This window comes from Callorhinchus milii, unplaced genomic scaffold, assembly GCF_018977255.1.
Source record: "Callorhinchus milii isolate IMCB2004 unplaced genomic scaffold, IMCB_Cmil_1.0 Scaffold194, whole genome shotgun sequence".
In the NCBI taxonomy this organism is placed as follows: Eukaryota; Metazoa; Chordata; class Chondrichthyes; order Chimaeriformes; family Callorhinchidae; genus Callorhinchus; species Callorhinchus milii.
In genome coordinates this window covers 77493-100577 of record NW_024704935.1, presented here as the reverse complement: position 1 = coordinate 100577, position 23085 = coordinate 77493, and the positions used below count along the sequence as shown (strand labels likewise).

Here is a 23085-nt window from a genome sequence, read left to right as displayed (position 1 = left end):
CTCTCACCTATTCTCTCTCTCTCACTCTCTCTCCCACACTCTGTCACACTCTCACAGTCTCCTGATATCACTCTCACACGCTCTCTCTCTCCCTCTCACTCTCTCTCTCACAATCTCGCTATATCACTCTCAGATTCTCTCTCACTCATTCTTTCTCACCCACAATCTCTCAATCACACTCTCTCAGTCTCGCTATATCACTCTCACACACTCACTCTCTCTCACTCACTCTCTCACTATATCACTCTACCACTCTCTCTCTCTCTCTCCCACTCTCTCTCTCTTTCATTCTTTCTCACTCACAGCCTCGCTATATCCCTCTCACTCTCTCTTTCTCACAGTCTCGCTATATCACTCTCACAATCTTTCTCTCTCTTTCACTCTCTCTCTCACTCACACTCTCTCTCACTCTCTCTCTCTCAGTCTCTCTCACAGTCTCGCTATGTCACTCTCTCACTCTCTCTTTCTCTCTCACTCACTCTCACAGTCTCGCTATATCACTCTCACACACTCTCTCACTCTCTCTCTTACTCTCTCTCTCTCACTCTGTCTCTCTCACAGTCTCGCTATGTCACTCTCACACACACACACACTCTCTCTCTCTCTCACTCTCTCTCTCACAGTCTCGCTATATCACTCTCACACACTCTCACTCTCTCCCACTCTCTCTTTCATTCTCTCTCACACACAGTCTCGCTATATCACTCTCACACACTCTCACTCTCTCCCACTCTCTCTTTCATTCTCTCTCACACACAGTCTCGCTATATCACTCTCACACACTCTCTCTCACTCTCTATTTCTCTCTCTCACTCTCTCTCTCACTCTCTCTCTCACTCGGTCTCTCTCATAGACTCACTATATCACTCTCACACTCTCTTTCTCTCTCACTCTCTCTCACAATCTCGCTGTATCACTCTCACCTATTCTCTCTCTCTCTTACTCTCTCTCTCACACACTCTCTCACACTCTCTCACAGTCTCCTGATATCACTCTCACACTCTCTCTCTCACTCTCTCTCTCACTCTCTTTCTCTTATAGTCTCACTATTTCACTGTCACACACTCTCTCTCTCTCACTCTCTCACTCTCATTCACAGTCTCATTATTTCACAGTCACACACACTCTCTCTCTCTTTCTCTCTCTCTCTCTCTCTCTCTCTCACTCTCTCTCTCACTCTCTCTCTCTCACAGTCTCACTATTTCACTGTCAGACACACTCTCTCACTCTCTCTCACAGTCTCACTATTTCACTGTCACACACTCTCTCTCTCTCACAGTCTCACTATTTCACTGTCAGACACACTCTCTCACTCTCTCTCACAGTCTCACTATTTCACTGTCAGACACACTCTCTCTCTCTCACTCTCTCTCTCACTCTCTCTCTCTCACAATCTCACTATTTCACTGTCAGAAACACTCTCTCACTCTCTCTCTCACAGTCTCACTATTTCACTGTCACACTCTCTCTCTCTCTCACTCTCTCTCTCTCACAGTCTCACTATTTCACTGTCAGACACACTCTCACTCTCGCTCACAGTCTCACTATTTCACTGTCAGACACTCTCTCTCACTCTCACTCTCTCTCTCGCAGTCTCACTATTTCACTGTCAGACACACTCTCTCTCTCACTCTCTCTCTCACTCTCTCTCTCTCACAATCTCACTATTTCACTGTCAGACACACTCTCTCACTCTCTCTCTCTCACAGTCTCACTATTTCACTGTCACACTCTCTCTCTCTCTCACTCTCTCTCACAGTCTCACTATTTCACTGTCACACACTCTCTCACTCTCGCTCACAGTCTCTCTATTTCACTGTCAGACACACTCTCTCACTCTCACTCTCTCTCTCGCAGTCTCACTATTTCACTGTCAGACACACACTCTCTCTCTCACTCTCTCTCTCTCTCTCGGTCTCGCTGTATCACTCTCACACACTCTTTCACTCCAGAATGCGGGAATTGAACATAGAGAAAGATGATGGAATTGTTTGTTTTGGACAGTTGATGGGCATGTGCGACCATGTATCAGTCACCCTGGGTATGTCACTGTCTCTGTCACTGTGTGTCACCGTACGTGTCATTGTGTGTGACTGTGTCCGTCTCTGTCACTGTGTTTGTCACATGTGTGGCACCGCGTGTGGCACTGCCGGTGCGTGTCGGTGTCTTTGTCACTGTGTGTGGGGGTCACTGTATCTGTCCAAGTGTCTGCATCTGTGTCTGTCCTCTCTTCTCCGTTTCTGTAACGGTGACACAGGAGGGTGTGGTGTAGTGACTGTTCACTGAGTCGCAGGGTGTGGTGACTGTTCGCTATGATGCAGCCCGTTGTAGAGACTATTCGAGGAGTAGTAACTGTTCGAGGTGCAGTACGTGTTCGAGGTGTTCACTCGCTGATGCAGTGACTGTTGTTGTGACAGAGACATGGTGTGGTGTAGTGACTGTTATTGTGACACAGGCGCGGCGTAGTGTGGTGACTGGTATTGTGACACAGACGCGGGGCAGTGCAGTGACTGTTACCGCGCCACAGATGATGCGGTGTAGTAACTGTTATTCTGACGCAGGCATGGCCGGCTACATGGTGTACAAGTCGCTGCCCTACGGAGCGGTGGACACAGTGATCCCGTACCTCGTGCGCAGAGCTCAGGAAACCAGGCCGTTCTCCAGGGAGTGAGACAGGAGCAGCAGCTACTGCGGAGAGAACTGCGTCGGAGATTCCGACTGCCGGGCGCTCGAACTACGCCTTCCTGAACCGTCCCATCAGCCGATCAGCCCCCGAGGATCACAGCGGGAACGGGCAGGGGGTCCGGCGGCATCCAATAAGAGAGGAAAATTAGTTAACGATTTAGGTCGATCGCCTACAGTCTGAAGAAAGATTATCTTGGCTCAGTCGGCTGTGCGGAGTCCTGCAGCTCAGTGGTTAGAGCACTCGCTTTGCGAGCGACTGACCCGAGTTCAATTCCAGGCAGAGGGCGAAACCTCGGGCAAGTTTCCTTACTCCGCACAGAGCCTAATAATAATCCCTCCACAACCAAAAACAATAATAAATTGGTCATTTTCAATCTACGACTGTTTGTGGGGCATTGCTGTGCGCAATTGGCCGCCGCGTTCGCCCACAAATATACAGTCAATTCGCTTTACAGTGTGTTCTGCGGAGCGCTTTGGGACGTCCTCCCGACGTGAGAAGCGCTATATCAAATGCGAGGATTATTATTATTATTTTCCTCGCTCCATGGATGGTGTTGACAGCTCCATGGACCTGTTGGCTTTTGAACGTTGGAATAAAACATTTTTAAAAATATGTGCTCGTGACAATCAGCGCAATTTTTTCTCTCTCTGTGAGTCTCTCTCATTGCCTCTCTCTGTCTCTCTGTCTCTCTTTTTCAGTCTCTCTCAGCTCGACTCTCTCTCTGTCTCTACTTTTTTCTCCCTCTCTATTTCGTCTCCTCTCTGTATATCTCCCAACTCTCTGTCTCTCCCTATCTCTTGCTCTCTTTCTCTCTTTCTCTGTCTGTGGCTCTTTCTCTACCTGTCTCTCTACCTCTTTCTTTCTTTCTTTCTTCCTTTCTTTCTTTCTTTCTTTCTTTCTTTCCGTCTTTCTTTCTCTCTTTCTCTCTCTCTCGGAGAGAGGAAAGTTTCTTTCATTTCCTTCTCTCTCTCTCTCTCTCTCTCTCTCTCTCTCTCTCTCCTGGTATCCTGTAGCTCAGTGCTGAGGCACTCACCTCAAAAACGAGACACCTGAGTTCGATTCCTAGACGGGGAGAAACGTCGGTCAAGTTTTCTTACTCCACACACCCGCGTCTGTTTACTTTGCAATAAATAGGAACCCGGTTGATAGTCGATTGTCAGATCTGTCTGTCCGTGTGTCTGTCTGTCTGTGTCCGTCCGTCTGTCCGTGTGTCTGTCTGTCCGTGTGTCTGTCCGTCTGTCCGTGTGTCTGTCTGTCTGTCTGTCTGGCTCAGTACCTGTGTGTGTTTGCGTCTGTTTGCACGTCTGTTTGTATGTGTCTCTTTGCGTGCATATGTGTGTGTGTCTGTGTATGTATCTGTGCCTGTATGTCTGTCTCTGTGTGTGCCTGTGTGTATCTGTGTATGTATGTGTGTGGCGTTTTGTGCGCGTCTGTGTATGTCACCACGGCTCAGTTGTGTGTGTCTATGCGTGTGTTTGTGTGTGTGTGTCTGCGCCCATGTTTGCGTGTGTATGTGTACCTTTTTTGTGTGCGTGCGTGTGTGTCACCACGGTTCAGTGTGTGTACGTTTGTCTTGGTGCATATGTTTGTGTGTCTGTGTGTGTGTGAGTTTGTCTGTTTGTGTGCGTTTATCTGTTTGTCTGTGTGAGTGTACCTGTGTGTGTGTGTGTTTGTGTATCTATCTCACTCTATCTGTGTCCCTCTCACAGGGTAAACTGCGAAGTGTAGTGACTGTGTTTTGTCTATATAGAGGTTCTCACTGTCAATATCAGATTATATAGAGTTGTCACGGTGTCTGTGTGTATGACTGTGTGTGTGTGTGTGTCTGTGTGTATGACGCTGTGTATGTGTGTGTGTGTGTGTCTGTGTCTGTGTGTATGACTGTGTGTGTGTGTGTATGACTGTGTGTGTGTGTCTGTGTGTAGGACTGTGTGTCCGTGTGTATGACTGTGTGTGTGTGTGTCTGTGTGTATGAATGTGTGTGTGTGTCTGTGTCTGTGTATGACTCTGTGTGTGTATCTGTGTGTATGACTGTGTGTGTGTCTGTGTGTATGACTGTGTGTGTGTGTGTCTGTGTGTATGACTGTGTGTGTGTGTGTCTGTGTGTATGACTTTGTGTGTGTGTGTGTGTGTCTGTGTGTATGACTGTGTGTATGTGTGTATGACTGTGTGTGTGTGTCTGTGTCTGTGTGTATGACTGTGTGTGTGTGTGTATGACTGTGTGTGTGTGTCTGTGTGTAGGACTGTGTGTCCGTGTGTATGACTGTATGTGTGTGTGTCTGTGTGTATGACTGTGTGTGTGTGTCCGTGTCTGTGTATGACTGTGTGTGTGTATCTGTGTGTATGACTGTGTGTGTGTGTCTGTATGACTGTGTGTGTGTGTCTGTATGACTGTGTGTGTGTGTGTCTGTGTGTATGACTGTGTCTGTGTGTGTGTGTGTGTGTATGACTGTGTGTGTGTGTCTGTGTGTATGAATGTGTGTGTGTGAGTGTGTCTGTGTCTGTGTGTATGACTGTGTGTGTGTGTATCTGTGTGTCAGCACGGCTGAGTCTCTGTCTGTGTATGTCTGTGTCTGTGTGTGTGTTTGTGTATGTCAGTCTTTTTGTGTGCATCTGTGTGTCTGCCTGTGTGGGTGTTTCTGTGTGTGTGTGTGTGTGTGTGTGCGCCCGCGTGTGTCTGTCTGTGTAGTTCTTTGTGTGTGTGTGTGTGTCTGTATCTCTGTGTCTGTATGTGTATCTGTGTATATCAGCCCAGCTGAGTGTGTGTGTGTATGTCTGTGTGCGGGTGGGTGTGGGTGTTTCTGTGACTGCGTGTGTGTGTCTGTGTCTGACTGTGTGTCTGTGTATATGTGTGTGTCTGTCTCTGTGTGTGTGTGTGTGTGTGTGTGTACGTGTGTGTGTCAGCACACGGCTCAGTGTCTGTGTGTGTGTGTGTGCGCGTGTGTTTCTGTGCGAGCTCGGCTCTGTTTGTTTGTATTTATGAGTGTGCGTGTGTGTGTGTGTCACTCTCTCTGTTTCTCTCTCACAGGATAAACTATAAAGTGTAGTGACTGTGTTTTCTCCATACAGAGATTCTCACTGTTTATATCAGACTACATAGAGGTGTTACTGTGTCTGTGCCTGTGTGTGTCTCTGTGTGGGTGTGTATCTGTGTGTGCGTCTGTGTGTCTGTGTCTGTGTGTGCGTCTGTGTGTCTGCGCCTGTGTGTGTCTGTGTCAGTGTGTGTATCTGTGTGTGCATCTGTGTGTCTGTGTCTGTGTGTGGGTCTGTGTGTCTGTGCCTGTGTGTGTCTGTGTGTATCTGTGAGTGCATCTGTGCGTTTGCGTCTGTGTATGTGTCTGTGTGCCTGTGCCTGTGTGTGTCTGTGTTTGGGTGTGTATCTGTGTGTGCATCTGTGTGTCTGTGTATGCGTCTGTGCCTGTGTGTGTCTGTGTGTCTGTATCTGTGAGTGCGTCTGTGTGTCTGTGCCTGTGTGTGTCTGTGTGTGTATCTGTGTGTGTATCTGTGTGTCTGTGTGTACGTCTGTGCCTGTGTGTGGGTGTGTATCTGTGTGTGCATCTGTGTGTCTGTGTATGCGTCTGTGCCTGTGTGTGTCTGTGTGTCTGTGTCTGTGAGTGCGTCTGTGTGTCTGTGTCTGTGTGTGTATCTGTTTGTGTATCTGTGTGTCTGTGTGTGCGTCTGTGCCTGTGTGTGTCTGTGTCTGTGTGTGTATCTGTGTGTGCGTCTGTGTGTCTGTGTCTGTGTGTGGGTGTGTCTCTGTGTGTGTGACTGTGTGTACGTGTGTGTCGTTTTGTGTGTGTCCATGGCTCAGTTGTGTTTGCCTGTGTGTGTGTGTGTGTGTGTGCGTGTGTGTTTGTGTGTCTGCGCCCGTGTGTGAGTGTCTTTTCGTGTACATGTGTATGTGTCACCACAGTTCAGTATGTGCGTTTGCCTTTGTGCACGTGTGTGTGTGTGTGTCACTCTCTCTGTTTCTCTCTCACAGGATAAACTATAAAGTGTAATGACTGTGTTTTCTCTATACAGAGATTCTCACTGTTTATATCAGACTATATAGAGGTGTCACTGGGTCTGTGCCTGTGTGTGATTGTGTGTGACTGCGTATTGTGTATTTGTGTCTGTCTGCGTCTGCGTATCGTTCTCTGTGTCTGTCTGTGTTTGTATCTTTGTGTGTCATCATCCATTATAATTAATAATAATTTATATTAATCCATAATAATCAATAATAATTGATAATATTCCATAATAATTCATAATAATATTAACAATCATTAATATTATGTATTGTTATCCATAATAATTAGTCATCCTTAATAATTCATAATAAGTAAAAAATATTTAATATTAAATAATAATTAATAATCCATAACATAATAACATGACACATTAGTTAATAATAATTAATAATAATCTATAATAATCAATAATGCATAGTAATTAATAGTAATCCATAATAATTAATAATACACAATAATTAATAACAATCCATAATAATTTATGATATTTTATATTAATACATAATAATCCATAATATTCCATAAAAATTACAACAATACATAATAATTAATGATCCATAATAATTAATCATAATTAATAATAATCCATAATTATCCATAATAATTAATAATAATCCGTAATAATTAATAAGATTCCATGATAACTACTAATAATCCTTAATAATCCATAATAATTAACAACAATACATAATATTAATTATCCATCATAATCCATAATAATTAATAACAATCCATAATCTTCCACAATAATTATTAATAATTAATAATAATTAATCATAATCCACATTATTCGTTATTAATACATAATAATCCATAACAATAACAGTTTACAATAATCCATAATAATTAAAAATAATTCTTAATAATTAACAATATTTAAGAATTATAATAATAAATAATAATTAATAATTTGTAACAATTAATAATAATCCATAATAATTAATAATAATTAATAATAATCCATAAGTATCCATAATATTCGTTAATAATCCACACTAATTAACAATAATCCATAATAATTAGGGTTATTAACCTCAGACACGGTTGACTTTAGACGAATGTGAATCAATACCCGGATGACGTCAGATCCACTTTAACCCAGAGATAAATAATATTAATAATAAACATTAATAATTGATAATAATAATCGAAAAACCATTAATAATAGTCCACAATAACTATTAATAATTCACAATAATTAATAATAACATGCAATAATTCAGAATATTTAATCATAATAAAAAATATTTCATAATTATTAATAAAAATTAATAAAAACCCACATCATTTAATAATAATTTATAATAATTGATAATCATCCACAATAATTATTAATAAATAACAACAATGCATAATAATTAATAATAAAATGTAATAATTAATAATATGATTAATATTCCTTAATAATTAATAATAATTAAAAATATTCAATAACAATTAATGATAATCAATAATAACCCACAATAATTCATGATAATTATTAAAATGTACCAATCCATATAATTAATTATAATCCACAATAATTTATAATAACCTACAATAATAAATAATATTCCATAATAATTAATGGAATATTATTAATTACTAATAATTATAATGGAATATTTTTAATTATTATCTATTATTATTCATTATTATTAATTATTGTGGATTATTTTCAATGATTATTTACTGCTATTGAAGATTTTCAATTATTATTCATTATTATGGAATATTATTAATTATTAAGCATTATTTTTTATTATTGTTTATTTTTTTCAATTATTGTGGATTATTTTTAATTATTATAAATTATTACGTTATACTATAATTATTACTAATTATTATTAATTATTATGGAATATAGTTATATATAGGATTATTTTAATTATTATAAATTATTATGAAATATTATTATTTATTATTAATTATTAAGCAATATGTTTAATTATTTATTAATTGTAATAGAATATTATTAATTAGTGTGGTTCATAATGAATTATTATTAATTATTATGTATTCATATAAATTATTATGGAATATTATTAATTATTATTATGGAATATTTTTAATTATTACTTAATATTGTAAATTATTGTGGAATACTTTTTTAATTATTATTAATTATTCCGTAATATTATTAATTATTGTTAATTATTACGGAATATTTTTAATTATTGATTATTATTAATTATTATGGCATATTTTTAATTATAATTAATTATTATTATATATTATTATTTAATAATTATTAATTATTGTGAATTATCATTTATTGTTATTAATTATTATGCATTATTATCAGCGATTATTATGTAATAATATGAATTATTATTAATTATTGGTGATTATCATTAATTATTATTAATTAATTATTAACTATTAATTATTATTACCAACAACAGCGCCTCCCGGTGGCTCAACACCGTCACCCCAGTCGCTACAGTGATGTGCTGCAACAACAGCGCCGCCCGGTGGCTCAATACCGTCACCGCAGTGGCTACAGTGATGTGCTGCAAAAACAGCGCCGCCTCGCGGCTCAATATCGTCACTGCGGCCGCTACCGTGATGTGCTGCAACAACAGCGCCGCCCGGTGGCTCAACGCCGTCACTGCAGCCGCTACAGTGATGTGCTGCAACAACAGCGCCTCCCGGTGGCTGAACACCGTCACTGCAGCCGCTACAGTGAAGCGCTGCAACAACAGCGCCGCCCGGTGGCTGAATACCGTCACCGCAGTCGCTACAGTGATGCACTGCAACAACAGCGCCGCCAAGCGGGTCAATAAAGTCACTGCGGCCGCTACCGTGATGTGCTGCAACAACAGCGCCGCCCTGTGGCTCAATATTATTAAATATTATTAATAATAAAAATTATTATTAATAAAAAATATTAATAATAAGTACTATTTAATAATATTGCATAATCATTAATAATTATTATTAAACATTAATAATAGTAAATAATAATATATTATATTTAATAATATTCCATAATGTTTAATGATTATTATTAATTAATCATTAATAATAAATAATAATTAAAAATATGCCACAATCATTAATAATAACTAATAATATTAAATAATAACGATGTTCGTCCAATCATGGTGCGGACATTAGATCACCTGGTCAAAATCATACTGGGTTCACGTGAACACCTCATGGGGTGTACGTGCCTCAGCACACATACACGTTGTCCTTAAGACCCCTGTTATCTGATGCTTGTTATTTTGTAAGGTGGGAATATTAGTACATTCCTTTTAAGTGACTGGTTATTTCTTATCAGTATCCCGGGATGGTACCAAGGTCCTCTAGTTTAAGCAACTTGCTCATAAGTTGCTATTCTTGAGGGTTGTCTTCTGTCGCTTGGCCCTGTCAGAATCTAGCGACTTATTGCTAAGTCGAGATCTTGTGTCGACCGGTACCTTGGACCGTTATCTCTGTGGGCGTGTTGTCATTTACTGATAAGAGGTGACCCCCTGCCCTTTTCCCTTTTCCAAAGCTGTCCTGTTATTCTTTCAAAAACAGAGAAAACCAGAGGTGTCCTATCTCATGACTGTCAGTCCAATTGCCCCCCACACTTAACTTAAAAGTTAACCCGTTCGCAACATCTATTATGATTCTAACATTATAATAATTATTATAATAATCCCTCCAAAACCAAAAACAATAATAAATTGGTCATTTTCAAACTACGACTGTTTGTGGGACATTGCTGTGCGCAATTGGCTGCCGTGTTCGCCCACAAATATACATTCAATTCACTTTACAATATATTCTGTGAAGCGCTTTGGGACGTCCTCCCGACGTGAAAAGCGCTATATCAAATGCAAGGATTATTATTATTATTATTATTATTATTATTATTATTATTATTATTATTATTATTATCAAAAGTAATAAATATTGTTTAATGATATTCCATAATAATTAATAATTGTTGTTATTCATTTATAATGATAAGTAATAATTAAATGTATGGCATAAAAATTAATAATGATTAATAATTAATAATATTGAACAATAATAATAAAAATAATAATAAATATTATTTAATAATGTAATTAATAATTATGTAATATTATTAAATATTATTAATTATTATTAATCATTGCTGACTATTTGTGATTATTAATTATTGTGGATTATTATTATTAATTATTGTGGAATATAATACATTATTATTTATTATTATGATATGTTAATTTTTTTGGTTATTATTAACTATTGGTGGTGATTATTAATTATTAATGAATGTTTTTATTTATTATTAATTATTGGTGATAATTATAATTTATAATGAATCATTATGACATATTTTTAATTAATATGTATTATTGTTAATTATTAATTTTATGGAATATTTTTAAAATATTATTTGTTATTATTAATGATTAATAATCATTATTAAATATATGTCATAGTATTTAATATTATTTAATGTTATTAACTATGATTAATTATTGGTGATTATTGGTGAAATTCAGGGACGAACAGAACCCCGAGGTTCCTGATGGCTTTGAGAGGTGGAGAGTGCAGCCTTGGATGCTGATGCTGTCAGCGCCTGAGGTGCGGAGGCGCTGATGCGAACCAATCAGGAGGGCCACGGTTTTGCGTACGTTGAGCTGAAGAAAGTTGTCTCTCGTCCAGGACTCGATGTCGGACAGACAGATATCAGGACATCGGTGGTCGTGGAGTTGAGGGTAGAGGAGGAAAGGTAGAGTAGGGTGTCATCCGCATATATGTGGAAGTTAACCCCATGTCTGCGGATGATGTCACCACAGGGGGAGCATGTAGTGGGTGAAGAGGAGGGGACCAAGGACAGAGCCCTGAGGGACACCGCACGAGACAGTGCGGGGAGTGGAGGAAAAGCCTTTGGTGGAAACAAAATGAAGAGAGTGGGAGAGGTGCGACCTAAACCACTCAAGAACAGGACCTTGAAGGTTGAGGTGGAAGGACAAGCGGTGGAGGAGGATAGAGTGGTCGCTCGTATCGAAATGCTGCCGATAGGACGAGGAGGACGAGGAGGCAGAGGGAGCCCTGGTCACAGATGGTCAGGATGTCAGTGGTGACCTTGACCAGGGCAGTTTCTGTGCTATGGGCAGCACGGAAACCCGACTGAACGGGTTCGAATAATGAATGGGTGGAGAGGAAAGAGCACAGCTGGGAGGCGACAACTCTTTCAAGGACCTTGTACAAGAAGGTGAGGTTGGAGATGGCTAAACACCAGCCAGCACCCACTAAACACCAGCTTGCACCCACTAAACACCAGCCAGCACCCACTAAACACCAGCGGGCACCCACTGAACACCAGCCGGCACCCACTAAACACCAGCTTGCACCCACTAAACACCAGCCAGCACCCACTAAACACCAGCGGGCACCCACTGAACACCAGCCGGCACAAACTAAACAACAGCCAGCACCCACTAAACACCAGCCAGCACCCACTAAACACCAGCCGGCACCCACTAAACACCAGCCGGCACCCACTAAACACCAGCCGGCACCCACTAAACACCAGCCAGCACCCACTAAACACCAGCCGGCACCCACTAAATACCAGCCAGCACCCACTAAACACCAGCTAGCACCCATAAAGCACAAGCCAGCACCCAATAAACACCAGCCGGCACCCAATAAACACCAGCCGGCACCCAGTAAACACCAGCTAGCACCCACTAAACACCAGCCAGCACCCACTAAACACCAGCCAGCACCCACTAAACACCAGCCAGCACCCACTAAACACTAGCTAGCACCCACTAAACACCAGCCAGCACCCACTAAACACCAGCCAGCACCCACTAAACACCAGCTAGCACCCATTCAACACCAGCCAGCACCCACTAAACACCAGCCAGCACCCACTAAACACCAGCCAGCACCCACTAAACACCAGCCAGCACCCACTAAATACCAGCCAGCACCCACTAAACACCAGCTAGCACCCATTAAACACCAGCCAGCACCCACTAAACACCAGCCGGCACCCACTAAACACCAGCCAGCACCCACTAAACACCAGCTAGCACCCACTAAACACCAGCCAGCACCCACTAAACACCAGCCAGCACCCACTAAACACCAGCCAGCACCCACTAAACACCAGCTAGCACCCACTAAACACCAGCCAGCACCCACTAAACACCAGCCAGCACCCACTAAACACCAGCCAGCACCCACTAAACACCAGCCAGCACCCACTAACAGCACACCCACTAAACACCAGCTAGCACGCACTAAACACAAGCCGGCACCCACTAAACACCAGCCAGCACCCACTAAACACCAGCTAGCACCCACTAAACACCAGCCGGCACCCACTAAACACCAGCCAGCACCCACTAAACACCAGCCGGCACCCACTAAACACCAGCCAGCACCCACTAAACACCAGCCGGCACCCACTAAACACCAGCTAGCACCCACTAAACACCAGCTAGCAAGCACTGAATAACAGCCATCTCCCCTGAACACCAGTAACAGACGCGCACACACAGACAGTCAGAAACACAGACACCAGGTATACATACGCAGACACACACACTCAAACAGATCTGCATACACACTGTTAACACCAGACCATATAGTGGTGCTCCCTGTTAATATCAGACAGCCAGAGACACTAATCAGCTGGAACGTATTAAACACCATCCACAACAACAACAACAGACACAGACTCATGAAAATACAGATACACACAGCCACATACGTGTCACTTTGCCGCAAAACTTTTGACATCTCAATTCAATTCTTCCACCTTGTCCCCTCCTTCCCCGTTTACAGTTTCTGTCTTAGAGGCCATCCTCTTCGACCGAGTCTGTGGACACTTCTCCCGAGGAAAGTGTTACTGATAAGCGAAAAAAAAGCTATCATGTGTGAAGTGAGCTCTTTAAATGCAACTTGTCGTGGTTGCTGATTTTTGACATAAATTACAAAAAAGCATTGCACGCCAAATAAAACATTTTTACCAATAATAAAAATGAAAAATAGACACACAGAAATAGGTCACTTAGTTTATGTTGCGAGGTTCTACGACTGGAGGCAAATAAGTGTACAAACATTGCGTTATCTGGAGAGTTTTTCACGTCCAACAGTACTTGTCCGGATAATCTGCAAACAGGAATGGGTGTTTATTCTATACATGAACACAGGCATATTCGAGAAGTAAAACTGTCAAGACATCTTCGGTCGAAAAATAGTTCTTTATTATTCATAATAGTTTTACTTAAAGCCAATAAGTGTTAAAGGATATTTAACCACATTCTTCAGATCCTCTCTAAACTTGGTTTGGGTCACCGCATATATACATGTGTTAGTACAGGAACATAAAAGTTGAAGCATAAATCCCGTCTGTTGGAAGATATATCGAGAGTTATTCACTGATGTTTCATAATTATAGTTGGTAATTTTCCATTTCAATGAGTAGATAATAGTGGTAATCCATAACAATAGAAAACTGGCCGATATAGCAAATAGTAAAGTTATGGATTTTCTTCGCTTTTCCATCTCTGGATCATTCTGGTCAGCCCCATTTTTGTTGACCCGTATTCTCCTGCGGACCCTGCTGGCTGTTAAAATGTGTCTGATGGTTAACGCATTGAAGAGACAAATCAAAAGAAAAACAGCAATAGGAGTAAAAGTTCGGTTAAACCATCCAAACGCTCTCCATATTGGTGAAGTATATGTGCTGGGTTTTCCAGTGCAGTAAAATGGTACATCGTTAATTATTATAACGGGAGAAATCACAAAGTACCAGGGAATGCTTTGAACACAGCTCATCACACTGACTATTGTTATCACCAAATAGGCAGTTTTCTCAGTGCAATAAGTAGTTTTATACGTCTGACAACAAATAGCCACAAAACGGTCGAAGGTGAAAGCGACAGTCAACCAGCCGGAACATCTGATGGATGTAGCCATCAAAACAACTCTGAGACTGCACACGGGCGTATAGAACAAGAAACTGATTGGGAAATAAAAACTATTAATGCGATTCAATATTACATCCGTGATAATGACCATAAGATCCGCCAGCGCCATGGATAACAAGTAAAGGGTGACGCCTTTGGCGAGACCACAATTTCCACGGGAAATGATCAGCAGCGACATCAAGTTAACTACAAGAAAATAAGAAAAAAGAAATTAAAGCAAGAATCCTTATACTTGGTACAGTGGTTCATATAATAGAACATCAATTGGATTATTTTTGCTGGCGAACGAGACAGACAATTTCCAACAGCTTCCAAAAGGTTCATCCCAAATCACTCAATATGCCTTTCTTTCAGTGATAAAAAGCAAATTGCCTTTGTACAGCGGTATAATTTAATGTTGAGTAATATTTACCTTTTATGTAACGTCTAAATATGCTGGAGTTCCTCAAAATGCTTTAGAAACTTTTCTGTGAATGCACAACGATCGTGTATGAGTGATAATAACAATGTTTGCATTTGAAAAAGCAAATCATCACATTGTTTAGACATCTGAATTGCTTCACGGAAAAAAAATTGTAAAGGATTTTACTGTTAGCTTATTGGGCAAAACAGCACAGGTGAACAAAACTGACAATTCATACAGAAAAAAANCATAATCAACCATGAACAAAATGACATGAGTCTTTGAAAATGTTGTTTCCCAGAATTAACTCCCTTCTCTTTCCAATGTCAGCTGAAAAGGCAGATGGGACCTCCTTTCAAAATTTGAAATAAACGTTGACATCCCTGACACTGAAACTCTTCCCAACATAATAATTTCAGCCTTGAATATGAGGCCATAGTGCTAACATATAGCTTGAACTGAAGACAACCTTCCGACTCAGAAGTGAGAGTGTATTTTGACCAGTTGGTTGTTTGACTCAGCAGAAATTCTACTAAGATTTCCACATATAGTCCACATGCACAGCGATTTCTAAGTGCCTGGAATACATTGCACAAACTCTCCATTTATGTTTCCACCATTGCGTGTCTCTCAAGGTTATAAGGTGTGGGCAGTGTCTAAAAGACCTTTGAAGGAGTGTTGATCAGTGTGCTTTGTAGAGTAGTACTGGAACTTGATCAACTGAAACAGCATTACTTGCAATTCAATTCTACTATCTGGCCAGCTTTGCTGCTATCTCTCCCGTTTGGCCAATCCTAACCGTTAGGCATTTGGCTTTCAGCGTCAGCAGTATTTGAGAGGTAAAAATCAGTTTTGCCAATGCCACTCCATGTCCAACCGATGAGCCAGACCAGCTGGTCTAATATCATCAGTATCCAGCAGAACGATATCCCCGATGAACGAGACTGAGAAACCAGGCTCAGGTGCTCGACCTGAGTGGACAGACTGGGATCTGAATTTGTTTCGCCAGCATTTCACTTTGGAACCAGCTCAGTTAATGGAAACCCCACTTACTTTGCGCCCACCCACCACGAATAATTTGGTACTGCCAAATGAAAATTCTTCCCACTTGGCACCTGTTAACACTGAAAGATGCATAAACTCAGGCTATAAAATAATTAACAGAATACGCAGCGAGTCGGCGATGTATATAATAATTAAGATGTAGGATATCTTACCAGGAACACCAAGTATTGCAAGCATGTGGTAGTAAATTGCCTCCACCTCATAAATGGTTAAATATGCCATCTTTTTTAATAGATAAGCCTTTGTGCGTTCCTCCTCCAGGATGGCTCCCATGAACAGAATGAAACGACAGCCTCATGAGAAGATCTTTATAATAACGGCAATCCACCAGGGAGCAATTAATTGCAACACTCACTGATGTCATTTTACAGTCATTAAACAAAGATATTGCATACAAATCAGCTTTCTGATATTTGACAAAATACAGCTGTAAATGCAAACTGGAGACGGAGTTTTCTGATGGTTTACAAAGAAATAGCTTCAGAAACATCAGTTTTTATTCACGAAAAACTGTGGTAAATTTTAGGAGTAAAATATATTATTTACATGTGCGGGTAGTGAAGGAAAGGTTCATATGTGTTTCTGGAGAGCATTAGTTAAGTACATGAATGAGAGACGCTTTTCTGAGAATGAGGATACGCCAGGGCTCAAGTAATCAAAGATTACCAGGCTCTGAAGTCCTTTGGAAATTCCAATGTCTGAAAGGTTATCAATTTCACTTGAAAATAAAGTTATTATGCCTTAAAATTATGTAATGTGCTTTTAGACTTCATGCTGATGTCTCTTCCCCGTGTGAAAGGCAAAGATTCCTCTGCTCCTCAACATAAAATATATTTATGCACTTCCACGGCAACCGTCATTATGTCTGGCTCTCGGATGTCACTATCACCGACAAGGCCGTCTCCGACCACCACTTCATCTCCTTCACCACCTCCACCTGCCTCCCCACCTCCACCAGACCCAGCACCATCTCCTTACACCCCTGGAAGAAGTTACCACAACCCGTAACCGCTGCCTTGGAGTCCTCTGAACTCCTATCCCTCTGGTCTTCAACCCTCACTGAGCCCTCTTCTCCTCCCACCCTCCTCCACAACAACCTCTCCTCCACACTCGATACTCGTGCCCCCATCACCTCCCGTACTGTCTCCTACTCTCGCTCCTCCACCTGGTTTACCACCCACCCACTCACTGAAGAGCCAGGTGCGGGCCGCTGAACGCACCTGCGTCAAATCTGGCCTAACGGTCCACCGACAAATCTGGTTGGACCTCCTCAAAATCTACCGCTCCACTCAAGCCTCGGCTGAGTCGTTCTTCTACTCCAGGATTATCCTGGAGGCGAAGAACAACCACAGGCTACTGTTTTCCACCACACCCCGACTCCTCCGTCCCCCCCACCACCCCGAGTAGGTCATCTCCTCCAACCTTCACTGCGAGGAGATGCTGGATTTCCTTGAATCCAAAATCAAGGGAATCCGCTCCGCGGTCACTTCCCCTCCAACATCCGCCCACCCCCCCCCACTCCCTCCCTCCTACACTCCGGCTCCTACCAATCCTCCCCTACACACTTTCTTACCCGTTTCCCCACCGTCTGTCACCAAACTCAACCTATCCCTGAAACCCACCACCTGCTTCCTTGATCCCATCCCCACTCCACTCCTTATCTCCCAGTTCCACCTCCTGGGATATCGTCAACCTGTCCCTCTCCTCTGACTCTGTTCCCATTCCCTTAAAAACTGCGACCATCACTCCCACTTTGAAAAAACCCTCCCTTGATGTATCGCAGCTATCAAGCTACAGGCACATCTCCAAACTCCCCTTCCTGTCCAAGATCTTGGAACAAGTTGTAGCCTCCCAGCTGCGCTCTTTCCTCTCCACCCATTCATTATTCGAACTCCTTCAGTCGCGTTTCCGTGCTGCTCATGGCACAGACACTGCCCTGGTCAAGGTCACCAATGACATCCTGACCATCTGTGACCTGGGATCCCTCTGACTCCTCGTCCTCCTCGACCTTTCGACAGCATTCGATACGGTCGACCATGCTATCCTCTCCACCGCTTGTTCTCCCACCTCAACCTTCAAGGCCCTTTCCTTGAGTGCTTTAAGTTGCACCTCTCCCACCGTCTCCACTTTGTTTCCTCGAATTTTTTTCCTCCTGGCCTCGCAATGTCTCGTTCGTTATCCCTCAGGGCTCTGTCCTCGGTCCCCTCCTCTTCACCCTCTATAAGCTCCCCCTGTGGTGACATCATCCGCAGACATGAGGTTAACATCCACATGTATGCGGATGACACCCAACGCTACCTTCCCTCCTCTACTCTCATATCCACGACCACCACCGATGTCCTGACAGCTGCCTGTCCGACATCGAGTCCTGGACGAGAGACAACTATCTTCAGCTCAACGTGCGCAAAACTGAGGCCCTCCTGATTGGGTCGCGTCAGCGCCTCCGCCATCTCAGGCGCTGACGGCATCAGCATCCAAGGCTGCACTCTCCACCTCTCAAAGTCAGTCAGGAACCTGTGTATTCTGTTCGATCCTGAGCTGTACTTTCTTCCTCATATCCGCGCCACAACTGGCACCGCATTCCGTCACCTCCAGAATGTCGCCAGACTACGGCACTTCCTCACCCCTCACGCTGCTGAAACCCTGGTCCACGCCTTTGTCACCTCAAGGCTGGACTATGGGAACTCTCTCCTCTTGGGCCTTCCCGGCACCTCCCTTCACAAGCTGCAGGTCATTCAGAACTCTGCAGCTCGTGTGCTGTCCTGCACCAGGCTTCGGGACCACATCACTCCCACCCTCGCTCGCCTCCACTGGCACCCATCCCCCACAGGTTCGATTTCAAGATCCTCATCCTCATCTACAATGCCATTCACGTCCTTGCTCCCTCCTACCTCTCCAACCTACTATCCCACTACCTACCTGCCCGTACCCTCCGTTCCTCTGGCTCCGATCTGCTCCACATCCCTCGCCCCAACCGCCATACCATCGGTGGCCGGGCCTTCAGGCTCTCAGCCCCGAGGCTCTGGAACTCTATCCCCCAGTGCCTTCACCTTGCCTCATCCCTTTCCTCCTTGAAGGCCGGTCTCAAGACCTTTCTCTTTGATCGTGCATTCAGCTCCCCTCTCGACTCTCTACCATCTCCTCGCTCCCTCCCTCCCTTCCCTCCCCTCACCCTGACCATTTCCCGCTTGCTCGGGTCCTGACCCAACTATACAGCGCTTTGGGATGTCCTCCCGACGTGAAAGGCGCTCTATGAATGGAATTTTGTTGTTGTTGTTGTATCCCGAGATATTATTTCCTGAAATCAACCTATCTTAGTGGCTCAGGTGCTGCATTATGTAGACAACCGCAGAAGTTAGATTCTGTTGTGAAACATGTCATCTTGGGTCCAGATCAGAGAAGTCCCTACTTATCCCATCCAGGAGTAATGTCATTAGTTGGTAGCAGAACTTGAAATGGAAATAAATCATGCGCCTTTATAAGATATTTAGACATTTGTGCCGTTCACGATTTATTTTTCATGTCAACTTTCGCGTACAAAGAAGATTTCGTGTCACTTTTTTCTGTTTATGGAAGGGAGCAGCAGGATTGTAGTCTGATCTCTAAGAAAAATATATTTCAAGGAGATAGGAATGGGCCAGTGGGACCCTATTTCTCGAGATAGATTTCGGTGCCATCATAATACATATGGAGAGAGTCCTAATTCCGCAAATGATATCACCATGAATAAAATAGAAAAAATGAGCGAGTCCAGAATAAAGCATTCAGCTAAACTACAGTTGACCATGTTGGGGCGATAGGAGAAACTACTGAAGAAGTTGAATTGATTCAGTGGTCAAATAAGAGCAACTATGACTGATATGAATATTTTCAGCGGCGACATAAAGATGGAGAAGGAAAAGGAAAAAAGAAAGGATAGAGGAAGAGTGTTCCAGAATTTTGTTGAATGGAGGCCAACAATGATGGAACAGAGAGTACGACGGACATGCACAAGGCTGAAGCCAGTTGATCAGAGGCAGCGCGTTGTGGTTTGGGGGCAAGCAGGTCAGCGATAGGGAGGTGCCATCGTATGAAGGGATTTGAAAACGTGTGTGAAGATCTTGAAATCAACCCATTCAGTGTTGGGGAAACATTGGAGGTTGAACAGAACAGGAGTCATGGGGGTGCGGAGTTTTGTATGCGTGAACTTGATGGTGGTGCTTGGATCATTTGGAAGCTGTAAATGGTGGAAATGGGGAGACTGGCAAATTGGCCAGTTGGGAAGTTAATTCGGGAGGTGATGAAAGCACCGTCGAATTCACCGGCTGAATCAGGTGTAAGGTACGGTCTGAGTAGGGCAATGTGGCGGAGGAAGAGGTGGGTGATCCAAATCATGGACCGCATGTGGCTAACGAAGGAAAATCCTGAGTTGATATTGAAGCCAAAGTTGAGCACTGGTTCGCTAAATCTGTGGGGTCGTCCAGGGAGGTTCATGAGGTTCCAGCCACAGGATGGAAGATGTTAATCGTATTAAATGAGTTTTGCATTCATCTAGCCAACATTTAGTTGGAAAAAGTTTCCGCTCATCCAGATTCTGATGTCCGCCAGATATTCCAAGAGAATATTGGCAAATCTGGAATCGCAGCTGGAGGAGGAGAAATAGATTAGTGTGTCATCCACCTCCATGTGGAAGTTTACACCATGGCTGCGGATGACATCGCCAAGAGGGAACTTATAGGTAAGTTTGAGGAGGGTATAATAGATGAAACCTTTAGGTACACGAAGGTGAACAGATCGAGATGCAGAGATCAAGTGAATGCGGTTTGTTAGGTAGGATTCTAAACAGACTAGTGCGAACCCACTGAGATGGACGATTGAATAGAATTGACGGATTAGGATGGTGTGGTCGACTGTGTCTGTCCAGAGAGATCTAGGAGAACACGGAGACAAGGGGAATACAGAAACAGAGGACGCAGTTTGTGACCTTGACAATCTCTGTGCAACCGAAAGAGTGGAAACTCGTCACGGGTGGATTGAGGAGGATGCAGAGGGAGAGCTGCGATAAATTCTGATTAGCAGCAACGCATACCAGACCTTTGGCATGAAAGGGTAGGATTGAAATGTGTCAGCAGTGTGTGAGTTTCGATCCCATCGCAGTAGTCTTCGCCACGCACCTTTTGCTTCCTTTTAGATATAGCAAACTTCGTACTCCCATCACATCATGCATCGCTAGACTCCACTGGCTCCCTATCACACACAATAAACTATGTTACCCCCATCACCCATGCCTCGCTAAGCACCACTGTTTCCCTTTTAGCGCCTTGGGACGTCCAGCCGACGCAAAAGGCTTTTTAACAAATGTAAAGCTGTATTATGCTGTATTATAAACAAGAAACTGCATATCACCATCTCCTCACCAGGCTCCACTGGCTCCCATTGAAGCAACCTATGTATTAAAGCCCCATCAAAACAGTCCTATCCTGGTTCCACTTTCTCCCTTTCACTGAACGACTCGATTTTAAGATCCTTACAATCTTAAATCTCAATCATTCAGCTTGACGATTTTGCCCGCTGTTCCAGCATCAGTGGCATAATGTTAGCCACAGCATCCCCTAGAATATGGAACAATATTCGTCTGTTCCTCCGCATTTCCCCTTCCTTCCCCAACTTCAATTCATGGCTGAAAATCTACCACACCGACTAGGCCGATAGCGGCCTTCCCCTCCCTCGGCGTAGTGCTCTGCCATTCTCATGTATTCTGGGACACAACCTGCATCTGAATACAAATTCTGGTTGCTAATGTAGTCTCTAAAATGGGAATAAGTGATATCAAACAGAACTGTCAAGGTATTCGTACTTTGTGTCTACTTGAAATAGAACTGGCTCCGAGTTGACCTATTTGGCAACTGAATTTTGGCCCCGATGCAGCCCTACATGAATGTGTCCAGTCGGATTCCTCAGCCAGGCCGGTCTGCAGTGCACCATTATTGACAGCACAGCCAAGCCTGGCTCAAAGGCAGGACCCGGAGTCATTGGGTGGGTACGGAATCCCCCTTTAAGATGCTGTTAACCCAGCCAGCCAAAGCACTAATTGGTAAGATAATCCCAGCTGGCAACCAGTGAGAAAGCTTACCAGACAATGAAATCAATGCAAGATGTGCGGCTTTAGCAGGTTGAACTCCAGCAGCTACCCGAACCCAAACACTGGGGTCGCCAAGCCTTGACATTTGTCAAGCTGCGCCTAATACTTTCTAGAATTCGGAAAGCAGGATATTTCTCTTCAGGAGAAATTTGGCATTCCATTATAGCAATCTATCCCTGGGAGTTCCCTGTGTAGATGGGATGCACGGAATTCTCAGCTTGGTTTGGAAACTCGTTTGCCACGGTGATTTCGGGGAATTTGTCAGACAACCGGGACAGACGGATAAAATATTACAGTTTAACTTGACAATGTTGTTGGTTCCACCTTACTTTCCATCGCTGACAGTCACCTCGATAGAGTGAGGTAAACCTCAATCACCAAATAATAATCTTCACATTTAGCGTGGTGCCTGTCAAGTGAGGAGCAAGTGCGTTGCAGTTACTGTGTATGATTGTGGATGAACCAGGCAATCAAATGTCCCGCGGAGTTATGAAATCAATGCCTAATTTCACTTGGCCAAGAGTGCCTGTTTAGAAGGATGAAAGGGGACAATGGATTCTCTGCTCTCCTCTCATTAATAGAAAAATTCCAGTACACGGACGTGAATAATAATATTATTCCGTTAATATTTTACAATTATACAGCATAATCAATCAGGCTCAATCAATACATATTCAATTCTGGAGTAAAGACTCCCTTGTTTGGCACTAATAATAATGATGATGCAACTTTTAGATTCACACGTACAAGTTTCGTCAGCGAAACCACAGCTTTGTTGAAACCTTTTCATCTAACAAAAAACATTGTAGTGCAAATCAGCGCATGACATTTCCAACGTTGTAGGAGATAATATCTATTTACTATAAAATTCTTGCAGCGTT

At 42.8% G+C, this 23085-nt stretch overlaps 1 long non-coding RNA gene across 1 annotated transcript; it reads left to right on the top strand.

Moving 5' to 3' along the window:
- The first annotated feature begins 1906 nt into the window (after positions 1-1906).
- Positions 1907-3298, top strand: LOC103173795. Its single transcript, XR_006086007.1, has 2 exons — positions 1907-2041; positions 2562-3298. It is a non-coding gene; the product is annotated as an uncharacterized LOC103173795 (long non-coding RNA).
- Positions 3299-23085: the final 19787 nt, after the last annotated feature.